Source organism: Triticum urartu, chromosome 6 (genome assembly GCF_003073215.2).
Source record: "Triticum urartu cultivar G1812 chromosome 6, Tu2.1, whole genome shotgun sequence".
NCBI lineage: Eukaryota > Viridiplantae > Streptophyta > Magnoliopsida > Poales > Poaceae > Triticum > Triticum urartu.
The window spans coordinates 482,179,038-482,193,530 of record NC_053027.1 but is presented as its reverse complement, the minus strand read 5'-3'; positions in this window follow the sequence as shown (position 1 = coordinate 482,193,530).

The window sequence follows — 14,493 nt, the reverse complement described above, 5'->3', positions numbered from 1 at the left end:
CTCTCTATCATGAGGATTATGGTGCTACTTTGAAGCACAAGTGTGGCAAAGGATAGTAGCATTGTCCCTTCTCTCTTTTTCTCTCATATTTTTTTGGGCCTTGTCCTTTTTTATGGCCTTTCTATTTTTTTGGGCCTTCTCTTTTTTATGGCCTTTCTCTTTTTTTTATTCCTCACTTGGGACAATGCTCTAGAAAATGATGATCATCACACTTCTATTTATTTACAACTCAATGATTACAACTCGATACTAGAACAAACTATGACTCTATATGAATGCCTCCGGCAGTGTACCGGGATTGCGAAGAATCAAGAGTGACATGTATGAAAAATTATGAACGGTGGCTTTGCCACAAATACGATGTCAACTACATGATCATGCAAAGCAATATGACAATGATGATGCGTGTCATAATAAACGGAACGGTGGAAAGTTGGATGGCAATATATCTTGGAATGGCTATGGAAATGCCATAATAGGTAGGTATGGTGGCTGTTTTGAGGAAGATATAATGAGGTTTATGTGTGAAAGAGCGTATCATATCATGGGGTTTGGATGCACCGGCGAAGTTTGCACCAACTCTCAATGTGAGAAATGGCAATGCACGGTACCGAAGAGGCTAGCAATGATGGAAGGGTAAGAGTGCGTATAATCCATGGACTCAACATTAGTCAGAAAGAACTCACATACTTATTGCAAAAATCTACAAGTCATCAAAAACCAAGCACTACACGCATGCTCCTAGGGGGATAGATTGGTAGGAAAAGACCATCACTCGTCCTCGACCGCCACTCATAAGGAAGACAATCAAATAACACCTCATGTTTCAAATTTGTTACACAACATTTACCATACTTGCATGCTACGGGAGTTGCAAACTTCAACACAAGTATTCCTAAAATTCACAACTACCCAACTACCACAACTTTGATATCACTATCTCCATATCTCAAAACAATCATCAAGTATCAAACTTCTCTTAGTATTCAATGCACTTCTATGAAAGTTTTTATTATATCCCTCTTGGATGCCCATCATATTAGGACTAGTTTCATAACCAAAGCAAATTACCATTTTGTTAAGGACTCCCAAAATAATATTGTCAGTGTCAAAACCGGCGGATCTCGGGTAGGGGGTCCCGAACTGTGCGTCTAGGCAGATGGTAACAGGAGACAAGGGACACGATGTTTTTACCCAGGTTCGGGCCCTCTCGATGGAGGTAAAACCCTACTCCTGCTTGATTAATATTGATGATATGGGTAGTACAAGAGTAGATCTACCACGAGATCAAGGAGGCTAAACACTAGAAGCTAGCCTATGGTATGATTGTTGTTCGTCCTACGGACTAAAACCCTCCGGTTTATATAGACACCAGAGAGGGCTAGGGTTACACAGAGTCGGTTACAATGGTAGGAGATCTACATATCCGTATCGCCAAGCTTGCCTTCCACGTCAAGGAAAGTCCCTTCCAGACACGGGACGAAGTCTTCAATCTTGTATCTTCATAGTCCAGGAGTCCGGCCAAAGGTATAGTCCGGCTATCTGGACACCCCCTAATCCAGGACTCCCTCAGTAGCCCCTGAACCAGGCTTCAATGACGACGAGTCCGGCGCGCAGATTGTCTTTGGCATTGCAAGGCGGGTTCCTCCTCCAAGTACTTCACAGAAGATTTTGAACACAAAGGTAGTGTCCGGCTCTGCAAAATAAATTTCCACATATTTCCATAGAGAGAATAATATTTACACAAATCTAATCTGCTAACGTATTCCGTAGCGTGACATCACACCACGGCCAAGTCTTTATTCGAATCGTTTTACTATCCCACCTCAGCGCGTTTAGCGAGGCGGTTTCCTTGGCACGTCTTGTCAAAGCAGAGATCGTGTCCCCTTATTCCGGGATTCTCATCAATACGGCGTGGGTAACCCAACCGCGCCATTGATTACGGCGCTGGGGAGATAAGCGAGTTTGACCAGGCTGGTGGGGACGCATAGTCGCGTCCGCCCATATAAGGGGATAAGGATCCACCTTTTCATCCACGCCTTCTTCCTCCTTTGCCTATCCATTTCTGCGCACTCGAGCTCCAGTGCCCAAGTCCACACACCCCACCTCAACATTCTCCAGCCATGTCCAGAGCGGGAGGCAAGTGGATGGTCTCCTCCGTCACGGAGGGACACATCAAAAACTGAGGAAGGCCGGATACTTGCCTAACGACATTGCGCGCCGGCTTCCCGAAGAGGGGCAGCTCATCCCCACCCCTAGGCCCCATGAGAGGGTGGTGTTCCTCCCCCATTTCCTCCGCGGACTGGGTTTCCCTCTCCACCCATTTGTCTGGGGGCTCATGTTCTACTATGGCCTGGATTTCCACGATCTGGCCTTCGGGGTGGTTTTACATCACCGAGCCGCGCGACCCTGAATGGGTCGCAGCCCCCGAGTACCGATCCGGACCCCCTACGCGGCTCACCTCCTGGAAAGAGACGGGCCTGTCGTGGGGTAAAAAAGGAGAGCTGACCGGACTCCAAACGTGCGTCCAAACCCTGGTGGACAAGAAGCTCAAACTTGTCAACGTAGTCCAGGTTATGCTCATCCGCCAGATCCTCCCGTGTCAACAACGGGCTTTCAACCTGTGGGAGTTCGACCCGGCGCAGCACCGAACTCTGAGCAGGCTCTTCGACACGACATACGAAGATGCCTGGAAGGTGCTTTTCAAGGGCACCGAGGCCCCCGCATCCGCTACCGAGGATCGCGGATTCAGCATGCAGCGTCACGCTAGTGCGGTAAGCTATTTTTACCTTTTACAGGGTATTAGTTTTTCATAGTTTGACTCCATGCAGGATCTAAGCTCCCTTACCTTTGATAGGATTGGCAGGAGACGTCCGGACAGATCAACTATCCGGCTCCTTTGCCCGAAGGCCCAGCGGACGCTCGCTTGGCGAAGCTGCTGGTTCTGGCACCCTATGTGGTGCCGGAGAAGAAGGCCAAGAAGACGGCCACGGGGACTCGAAAGAGCGCCCGGCGCCTGGAGGTGTCGGATTCATCATCCGACGACTCCAAGACGCACTCCTCCCGTGAAGACGAGGAGGAGGAAGAAGCGACCTCTCCCCCTCCAGCGGGGGGAGGGAAGAAAAGGAAGGCCGCCCCAACTGGGGAGGCCGAAGGGTCCAAGAAAGGGAAGACCCTTCCTCCGGACTACTCCACCAACGCTGACGACGGCGAAGAGGAGTGGCCGCACAGGGCCAAGCCCCTGGCGAGATCGTAAGTATTCGGACACCAGAGCAATTCATAGTGTTCCTTTCTTGCACAGCTCCTCCTTACGCCGAATATGACTATGCAGTCCACCCAAGGCCGGGCTCGACGAGTCGTCGAGCGGCTCCCTGGATTCGTCGAACGTGAATTCACCTCCGCCCGCTACCTCCCCCCACCCTACGGATGACGCCGAGGTGCTGCCCAACAAGTTCCAAGCCAGGAGGAGGTGGTCCTGGAGGCACCGCAAGGCGACCTCCCGGACTCCAGGCGTAAAGGGGATAGAACCCCCAAGGGCTCCAAGTCCGGCCTTGAGCCGGACACCGCGGCGGAACCTTCAACGGTTCCGGACTCCGGTAGGCAGCCTCCTTCCAGGAGGAGCAAGCCTACCGAGCCGGTGACCTCCGTCCAACCGGAGGCACCGGACAATTTGCTGGAGGTGCTTAACGGCGCCTCCATCGACGAGGAGCACCGCACTATTATGAGTGCGGTGATCCAGAAGGTTCAGTCCGCCAAGAGCGGACTGACTGAAGCCTGTGCCAACCTTCTAACAGGCTTTGAGGTAAGTAAAGAATATGTAAAAATATTACTGCATAGACAGTAGCCCCTGATGCTCTGTTCGGCGTTCGGAAAGAAAAGCCGAATAGAGGATCTAATAACATTCGCAGGAGTCTAACATAATCAAGTCAATATGTGTATGCAGGCTTTGCTGTTGGCCTCCGCCGCACTGACTGCGGAGGTGGATACGCTGAAGCAAAACCTCGTGCGGTCCGAGAACGAGCTCGGCCATGCCAAGAGGCAACTCGAGGAGAAGGAAGGTAAGTAATACCTTGCGCAAGTATATAGAGAAGATGTGGTTGCAAAAAATGACAAGATCAACGTGCTATTATAGGGGCCACGACCGAGGTGGCAACCCTTAAGAAAGCGCTGTCCGAGGCCGAAAACAGAGTGGCCGTGGAGCGCACAGAGAGAGGGAAGCAGGAGGCGCGGGTGGAGGAGGTGCAGAAAGAGCTCCAGGCTCTCGTGAAAAAACACGAGAGTTTGGAGCTTGACTCAAAGACGCAAGCGTCCGAGCTTGCGGCAACCCTCGAAAGTGCGAAGTCTGCCAAGGCCGAAGCCCAGAAAGCCCTCCAAGAAATTGAAGCAATGAAGAAGATAGCGGCGGGTAAGGCATTCATTATGCAAAGCAAGCACGTGAAAGTGAATTACTTGTTACTTACCCGAGTCCGGAGCTCTCCAGGAGCATTCGCAGATTTGCCCCGCAGTGCGTCTGATGCCGCCGCCTACTACCGATCCGAGGAGGGGAGCTCGACGGAAAAGGTGTTCTGGTCTCAGTATGCTGAGGGCGGACTGTTGGGGATCGTAGCAGAAATTTAAAATTTTCTAAACATCACCAAGATACAAGGGGAAGGAGAGTGCATCTACATACCCTTGTAGATCGCTAAGCGGAAGCGTTGCAAGAACGCGGATGAAGGAGTCGTACTCGCAGCGATTCAGATCGCAGTTGATTCCGATCTAAGCGCCGAACCACGGCGCCTCCGCGTTCAACACACGTGCAGCTCGGTGACGTCTCCTATGCCTTGATCCAGCAAGGGGAGAAGGAGAGGTTGGGGAAGACTCCATCCAGCAGCAGCACGACGGCGTGGTGGTGAAGGAGGAGCGTGGCAATCCTGCAGGGCTTCGCCAAGCACCGCGGGAGAGGAGGAGGACTTGGGAGAGGGGGAGGGCTACGCCAGAACTTGGGTGCGGCTTCCCTTCCACCCCCACATATATATATAGGGGCAAGGGAGAGGGGGGCCGGCCCCCTCAGATCCAATTTGAGGAGGGGCGGCGGCCAGGGGGGTTGCCTTGCCTCCCAAGGCAAGGGGGGCGCCCCCCTTTTAGGGTTCCCCCAAATCCTAGGCGCATGGGCCCTAGGGGGGGAGGCGCCCAGCCCACTAAGGGGCTGGTCCCTCTCCACACACAGCCCATAGGGCCCTCCGGGGCAGGTGGACCCTCCCGGTGGACCCCCGGAACCCCTCCAGTGGTCCCGGTACAATACCGGTAACCCCCGAATTATTCCGGTGACCGTATGATGACTTCCCATATATAAATCTTTACCTCCGGACCATTCTGAAACTCCTCGTGACGTCTGGGATCTCATCCGGGACTCCGAAAAACATTAGGTAACCACGTATATCTATTCCCTATAACCCTAGCGTCATCGAACCTTAAGTGTGTAGACCCTACGGGCTCGGGAGTCATGCAGACATGGCCAAGACAACTCTCCGGTCAATAACCAACAGCGGGATCTGGATACCCATGTTGGCTCCCACATGCTCCACGATGATCTCATCACATGAACCACGATGTCAAGGATTAAATCAATCCCGTATACAATTCCCTTTGTCTATCGGTACGATACTTGCCCGAGATTCGATCGTCGGTATCCCGATACCTTGTTCAATCTCGTTACCGGCAAGTCTCTTTACTCATTCCGTAACACACCATCCCATGATCAACTCCTTGATCACATTGTGCACATTATGATGATGTCCTATCGAGTGGGCCCAGAGATACCTCTCCGTTTACACGGAGTGACAAATCCCAGTCTCGATTCGCGCCAACCCAACAGACACTTTCGGAGATACCTGTAGTGAACCTTTATAGCCACCCAGTTACGTTGTGACGTTTGGCACACCCAAAGCACTCCTATGGTATCCGGGAGTTGCACAATCTCATGGTCTAAGGAAATGATACTTGACATTAGAAAAGCTTTAGCATACGAACTACATGATCTTTGTGCTAGGCTTAGGATTGGGTCTTGTCCATCACATCATTCTCCTAATGATGTGATCCCGTTATCAACGACATCCAATGTCCATGGTCAGGAAACTGTTACCATCTATTGATCAACGAGCTAGTCAACTAGAGGCTTACTAGGGACATGGTGTTGTCGTTGTCTATGTATCCACACATGTATCTGAGTTTCCTATCAATACAATTCTAGCATGGATAATAAACGATTATCATGAACAAGGAAATATAATAATAACTAATTTATTATTGCCTCTAGGGCATATTTCCAACTCCCACTTGCACTAGAGTCAATAATCTAGTTCACATCGCCATGTGATTAAACACTCACAGGTCACATCGCCATGTGACCAACATCCAAATAGTCTACTAGACTCGATGAACTAGTTCACATCACTATGTGATAAACACTCAAAGAGTTCTGGGTTTGATCATGTTATGCTTGTGAGAGAGGTTGTAGTCAACGGGTCTTGCCATATTCACATCCCTATGTATTTGGCAAAACTTTATGTCATATCGTAGATGCTGCTACCACGTTCCACTTGGAGCTATTCCAAATTGTTGCTCCATTATACGTATCTGGTATCTCTACTCAGAGCTATCCGGATAAGTGTTAAGCTTGCATCGACGTAACTCTTTACGTCGAACTCTTTATCACCTCCATAACCGAGAAACATTTCCTTATTCTTCTAAGGACAATTTTGACCGCTATCTGAAGATCCAGTCCTAGATCACCTTTGTACCCTGTTGTCAGACATGTGGCAAGGCACACATCAGGTGTGGTACTCAGCATGGCATACCGTATAGAGCCTATGACAAGAGCATAGGGGACGACCTTCGTCCTTCCTCTTTCTTCTGTCGTGGTCAATCTTTGAGTCTTACTCAACTTCACACCTTACAACTCAGGTAAGGACCCCTTCTTTGACTGATCTATTTTGAACTCCTTCAAAAACATGTCAAGGTGTGCGTTCTTTGAAAGTATCATCAGGCGTCTTGATCTATCTCTATAGATCTTGATGCCCAATATGTAAGCAGCTTTATCCAGGTCTTCCTTTGAAAAACACTCTTCAAACAACCGTTTATGCTTTCCAGAAATTCTACATTATTTCGGATCTAATCTACAATATGTCATCCACATATACTTATCAGAAATGTTGTAGTGCTCCCACTCACTTTCTTGTAAATACAAGTTTCTATCAAGCATTGTATAAACCTAAAAGCTTTGATCACTCTATCAAAGCATGTATTCTGACTCCGATATGCTTGCTCTAGTCCATAGAAGGATTGCTGGAGCTAGCATACCTTTTAGCATCCTTAGGATCGACAAAAACCTTTTATTGTATCACATACAACCTTTTCTTATGGAAACTGGTAAGAAAACTTGTTTTGACATCCATCTGTCAAATTTCATAATCGAAAAATACAGCTAATGCTAACATGATTCCGACGGACTTAAGCATCGCTACGGGTGAGAAATTCTCATCGTAGTCAACTCCTTGAACTTGTGAAAAGACTCTTTCCCACAAGTCAAGCTTCATAGACGGTAACATTACCGCCCACGTCCGTCTTCTTCTTAAAGATCCATTTATCTCAATGGCTTGCCGATCATCGGGCAAGTCCACCAAAGTCCATACTTTGTTCTGATACATGGATCCTATCTCGGATTTCATGGCTTCTAACCATTTGTCGGAATACGGGCCCACCATCGCTTCTCCATAGCTCGTAGGTTCATTGTTGTCTAACAACATGATATCTAAGACAGGATTACCGTACCACTCAGGAGTAGTACATATCCTTATCGACCTACGAGGTTCGATAGCAACTTGATCCGAAGCTTCATGATCACTATCATTAACTTCCTCTTCAACAGACGTAGGCGCCACAGAAAACATCTTTCTGTGTTGCATCACTCTCTGGTTGAAGTAAAGGTTCGACAACCTCATCAAGTTCTATCTTCCTCCCACTCAATTCTTTCGAGAGAAACTCCTTCTCGAGAAAGGACCCGTTCTTAGCGACAAACAATTTGCCCTCGGATTTGAGATAGAAGGTATACCCAACTGTCACCTTTGGGTATCCTATGAAGATGTGTTTGTCCACTTTGGGTTCGAGCTTCTCCGGCTGAAGCCTTAAGCATCGCAGCCCCAAACATTAAGAAACGACAACTTTGGTTTCTTGCCAAACCAATGTTCATATGATGTCGTCTCAACGGACTTAGATGGTGTCCTATCTAAAGTGAATGCAGCTGTTTCTAACGCATAACCTCAAAATGAAAACGGTAGATCGGTAAGAGACATCATAGATCACACCATATCTCATAAGGTTTGATTACGACGTCCGGACACACCATAACCCAGTGGTGTTCCAGGTGGCTTCAACTGTGAAACAATTCCACAATGTCTTAAGTGGTTGCCAAACTCATAACACAGAAAATCCCCTTTTTATCAGATCGTGGGAACATGATCTTCTTGTTATGATGATTCTTAACTTCACTCTGAAATCGCTTGAACTTTTCAAACGTTTCAGACTTGTGCTTCATTAAGTAAATATACCTATATCTACCCAAATCGTCAGTGAAGATGAGAAAATAGCGATATCCACTGCACGCTTCAATTCTCGTTGGATCACACGTATTAGCATGCATGATTTCCAACAAGTCACTTGCCCGTTTCATTGTACCTGAAAACGGGGTCTTAGTCATCCTGCCCATGAGGCATGGCTCGCATGTGTCAAGTGATTCAAAATCAAGTGGCTCCAAACATCCATCGACATGGAGTTTCTTCATGCATCTTACGCCAATATGACCTAAGCGGCAGTGCCACGAGAAAGTGGTACTATCATTATTAACTCTACATCTTTTGGTGTGAACATGTGTATTACCATGACCGAGATTCAATGAACCATTCACATAGGGTGCATGACCATGAAAGGTATCATTCATGTAAACAAAATAACCATTATTCTCTAACTTAAATGAACGACCGTATTGCAATGAACATGATCTAATCATATTCATGCTCAACGTAGACACCTGATAACATTTATCTAGGTTCAATACTAATCCCGAAGGTAGATGGAGCGTGCGATGGTGATCTCATCAACTTTGGAAACACTTCCAACACACATCGTCACCTCGCCCTTAGCCAGTCTCCGTTTAGTCCGTAGCTTTTGCTTCAAGTCACCAATAATAGTAACTGAACCGGTATCCAATACCCAGGTGCTACCAGGAGTACTAGTGAGGTACACATTAATAACACATATAAATTTTGTTGAAGTTGCCAGCCTTCTTATCTACCATGCATTTGGGTAATTCCGCTACCAGTGACCGTTCCCCTTACAATAGAAGCACTTAGTCTCGGGTTTGGGTTCAACCTTGGGTTCCTTCACTGGAGCGGCAACTGGTTTGCCATCCATGAAGTTTCCCTTCTAGCCCTTGCCCTTCTTGAAACCAGTGGTCTTGTTAAACCATCAACACTTGATGCTCCTTCTTGATTTCTACCTTTTACGGTCTTAAGCACCGCGAACAGCTCCGCGATCAATTCCATCCTTGCATGTCATAGTTCATCACGAAGATCTAGTAGCTTAGTGATAGTGGCTAGAGAACTCTATCAATCACTATCTTATCTGGAAGTTTAACTCCCACTTGATTTAAGTGATTGTAGCACCCAGACATTCTGAGCACATGCTCACTAGCTGAGCTATTCTCCTCCATCTTGTTGGCAAAAGAACTTGTCAGAGGTCTCACACCTCTCAACACGGGCATGAGCCTGAAATCCCAATTTCAGCTCTTGGAACATCTCATATGTTCTATGGCATTCAAAACGTCATTGGAATCCCGATTCTAAGCCGTAAAGTATGGTGCACTAAACTATCAAGTAGTCATCAGGACGTGTCTGTCAGGTGTTCACAACATCCACAGACGACGTTGTAGGGGTTTGCACATCGAGCGGTGCATCAAAGACGTAAGCCTTCTGTGTAGCAGTGAGGACACTCCTCGGACTACGGACCCAGTCCGCATCATTGCTTACAATATCTTTCAACTTGGTCTTTCTCTAGGAACATATTGAAACAGGGAGCTACAACGTGAGCTATTTATCTACAACATATTTACAAAGACAATTTAGACTATGTTCATGATAATTGAGTTCATCTAATCAAATTATTTAATGAACTCCCACTCAGATAGACATCCCTCTAGTCATCTAAGTGAAACATGATTCGAATCGACTAGGCCATGTCCGATCATCACGTGAGACGGACTAGTCATCAACGGTGAACATCTCATGTTGATCGTATCTTCTATACGACTCATGTTCGACCTTTCGGTCTTCCGTGTTCTGAGGCCATGTCTGTACATGCTAGGCTCATCAAGTCAACCTAAGTGTTTCGCATGTGTCCCTAGGCCATGTCTGTACATGCTAGGCTCGTCAACACCCGTTGTATTCGAACGTTAGAATCTATCACACCCGATCATCACGTGGTGCTTCGAAACAATGAACCTTCGCAATGGTGCACAGTTAGGGGGAACACTTTTCTTGAAATTTTAGTGAGGGATCATCTTATTTAAGCTACCGTCGTTCTAAGCAAATAAGATGTAAAACATGATAAACATCACATGCAATCAAATAGTGGCATGATATGGCCAATATCATTTTGCTCCTTTTGATCTCCATCTTCGGGGCTCCATGATCATCGTTGTCACCAGCATGACACCATGATCTCCATCATCATGTCTTCTTGAAGTTGTCTCGTCATCTATTACTTCTACTACTATGGCTAACGCTTTAGCAATAAATTAAAGTAATTACATGACGTTTATGTTGACACGCAGGTCATAAATAAATTAAGACAACTCCTATGGCTCCTTCCGGTTGTCATACTCATCGACATGCAAGTCATGATTCCTATTACAAGAACATGATCAATCTCATACATCACATATATCATTCATCACATCCTTTTGGCCATATCACATCACAAGGCATATGCTGCAAAAACAAGTTAGACGTCCTCTAATTGTAGTTGCAAGTTTTTACGTGGCTGCTATAGGTTTCTAGCAAGAACGTTTCTTACCTACGCGAAAACCACAACGTGATATGCCAATTTCTATTTACCCTTCATAAGGACCCTTTTCATCGAATCCGATCCGACTAAAGTGGGAGAGACAGACACCCGCTAGCCACCTTATGCAACTAGTGCATGTCAGTCGGTGGAACCAGTCTCACCTAAGAGTACGTGTAAGGTCGGTCCGGGCCGCTTCATCCCACGATGCCGCCGAATCAAGATAAGACTAGTAACGGCAAGAAAATTGACAAAATCGACGCCCACAACAACTTGTGTTCTACTCGTGCATAGAAACTACGCATAGAACTAGCTCATGATGCCACTGTTGGGGATCGTAGCAAAAATTTAAAATTTTGTACGCATCACCAAGATCAATCTATGGAGTAATCTAGCAACAAGGGGAAGGAGAGTGCATCTACATACCCTTGTAGATCGCTAAGTGGAAGCGTTGCAAGAACGCGGATGAAGGAGTCGTACTCGCAGCGATTCAGATCGCGGTTGATTCCGATCTAAGCGCCAAACCACGGCGCCTCCGCGTTCAACACACGTGCAGCCCGGTGACGTCTCCTACGCCTTGATCCAGCAAGGGGAGAAGGAGAGGTTGGGGAAGACTCCATCCAGCAGCAGCACGACGGCGTGGTGGTGAAGGAGGAGCGTGGCAATCCTGCAGGGCTTCGCCAAGCACCGCGGGAGAGGAGGAGGACTTGGGAGAGGGGGAGGGCTGCGCCAGAACTTGGGTGTGGCTGCCCTCCCACCCCCCACATATATATAGGGGCAAGGGAGAGGGGGGCCGGCCCCCTCAGATCCAATCTGAGGAGGGGGCGGCGGCCAGGGGCTTGCCTTGCCCCCCAAGGCAAGGGGGGCGCCCCCCTTTTAGGGTTCCCCCAAACCCTAGGCGCATGGGCCCTAGGGGGGAGGCGCCCGGCCCACTAAGGGGCTGGTCCCTCTCCAAAAACAGCCCATAGGGACCTCCGGGGCAGGTGGACCCTCCCGGTGGACCCCCGGAACCCCTCCAGTGGTCCCGGTACAATACCGGTAACCCCCGAATTATTCCGGTGGCCGTATGATGACTTCCCATATATAAATCTTTACCTCCGGACCATTCCGGAACTCCTCGTGACGTCCAGGATCTCATCCGAGACTCCGAACAACATTAGGTAACCACGTATATCTATTCCATATAACCCTAGCGTCATCGAACCTTAAGTGTGTAGACCCTACAGGCTCGGGAGTCATGCAGACATGGCCGAGACAACTCTCCGGTCAATAACCAACAGCGGGATCTGGATACCCATGTTGGCTCCCACATGCTCCACGATGATCTCATCGGATGAACCACGATGTCAAGGATTCAATCAATCCCGTATACAATTCCCTTTGTCTATCGGTACGATACTTGCCCGAGATTCGATCGTCGGTATCCCGATACCTTGTTCAATCTTGTTACCGGCAAGTCTCTTTACTCGTTCCGTAACAGACCATCCCGTGATCAACTCCTTGATCACATTGTGCACATTATGATGATGTCCTACCGAGTGGGCCCAGAGATACCTCTCCGTTTACACGGAGTGACAAATCCCAGTCTCGATTCGCACCAACCCAACAGACACTTTCGGAGATACCTGTAGTGAACCTTTATAGCCACCCAGTTACGTTGTGACGTTTGGCACACCCAAAGTACTCCTACGGTATCCGGGAGTTGCACAATCTCATGGTCTAAGGAAATGATACTTGACATTAGAAAAGCTTTAGCATACGAACTACACGATCTTTGTGCTAGGCTCAGGATTGGGTCTTGTCCATCACATCATTCTCCTAATGATGTGATCCCGTTATCAATGACATCCAATGTCCATGGTCAGGAAACTGTAACCATCTATTGATCAACGAGCTAGTCAACTAGAGGCTTACTAGGGACATGGTGTTGTCTATGTATCCACACATGTATCTGAGTTTCCTATCAATACAATTCTAGCATGGATAATTTATTATTTCCTCTAGGGCATATTTCCAACACGGACACCTGGTGCCTTTGAGCGACCAGCTGAAGCAAATGGTCGAGCTCCACAAGGTGGCCGAACATGCCATAAAGGGCCTCATAGTTCGGCTTTGGCCTGGAGAGGCTCTGCCTGAGAGCTACTTCGGGCTGCTGAGGCGGCAGGTGGATGCCTGTCCATAGCTTGAAGTAATCAAGCGCTCCATCTGCATTGAAGGTGCCCGTAGGGCGCTTGCCCGTGCTAAAGTGCACTAGGGCAAGATGGATGCGGAGAAGCTGGTGAAGGACGGGCTGCCGCCGGGCAAGGAGCATCGCGTCCCGGAAGCGTATTATGAGGGCGTCCTGAAGGGTGCCCGCCTTATAGCGGATGAATGCTCCAAAGATGTAAATTTTTGAGTAAACTCGCATTTGTGATCCTGTACGCTGAAAACTTGTTCATATGCGCTAAGCAACGCTTTTGAATTTAAAATATTACCTTCTGTGCGGCCGTTTATCAAATTTGAGAGATGGCGAGTCGTCGGCTTCTGCCCCCATGCCACGAGTGCTGGGGTGTTCGGGATAAACATGAGCGCTCTTTTTCCCATTCTTGGGTCCTTCGAGGGAGGCGCTCAACACAACGAACAAGGCAATCAGACTATAATGCTTGAACACTCTCACTTAGCCATAGAATTCTATAATTTTAAATTTCGGCGAAGCCCCTAGTGTTCGGAAGACCGAGTTCGGGGCGCTATCCACGCCTAGGCCGGACAAAGCCGACTCCTTGCTCTAAGCGGCATAAGTCTTTAGGGACTCAAAAACCTCTCGAACAGCGACTAGCTCTCGCCTCATCATGACGGTCAGTTTTAGCTTTCTCTACTGAGGTGCTTAGCCCAGCTCAACTGGGGCACAATTGCAGTAGTTCTCCTAGTGCTACCTTAGCCGATATAACGGAACATAAGGTACCAAAACATAGGAGCCGGGCAAACCCAACTATTGACCCAAGACATGATTCGGAGCCGATGCATATAATGCTATAAGTTCGGGGTGCCGCACTTGTGAAAGTGTTCGAACTTCTCACACCGTATTCTGGGGTACTTAAGCCCTTGGCGTATTGGCCGTACCAAAGTGCACGGGTGCAACATGTCATTAATGAACATATATTCGTAAAAAAGAGTAATGCAATAATAGACGGAAGTTATGCATTGTTTATTTTAAAAAGCTACGATCAAAGCAGAACGATACAAATAGTGCAATAAGCAAAAGATGGGACTATTTAACATGTCCTTTCCAGGGGCGAGCTGCGGAATGTTATGTGAAACAGGTATACTGCTCGTTATAGAGACCACCTTAGAGTTCCATAGTGCGGCATAGCTTTCTGCTTCCCTGGTTGTATCGTTTGTGCGGCAATTGTACTGCCGGAC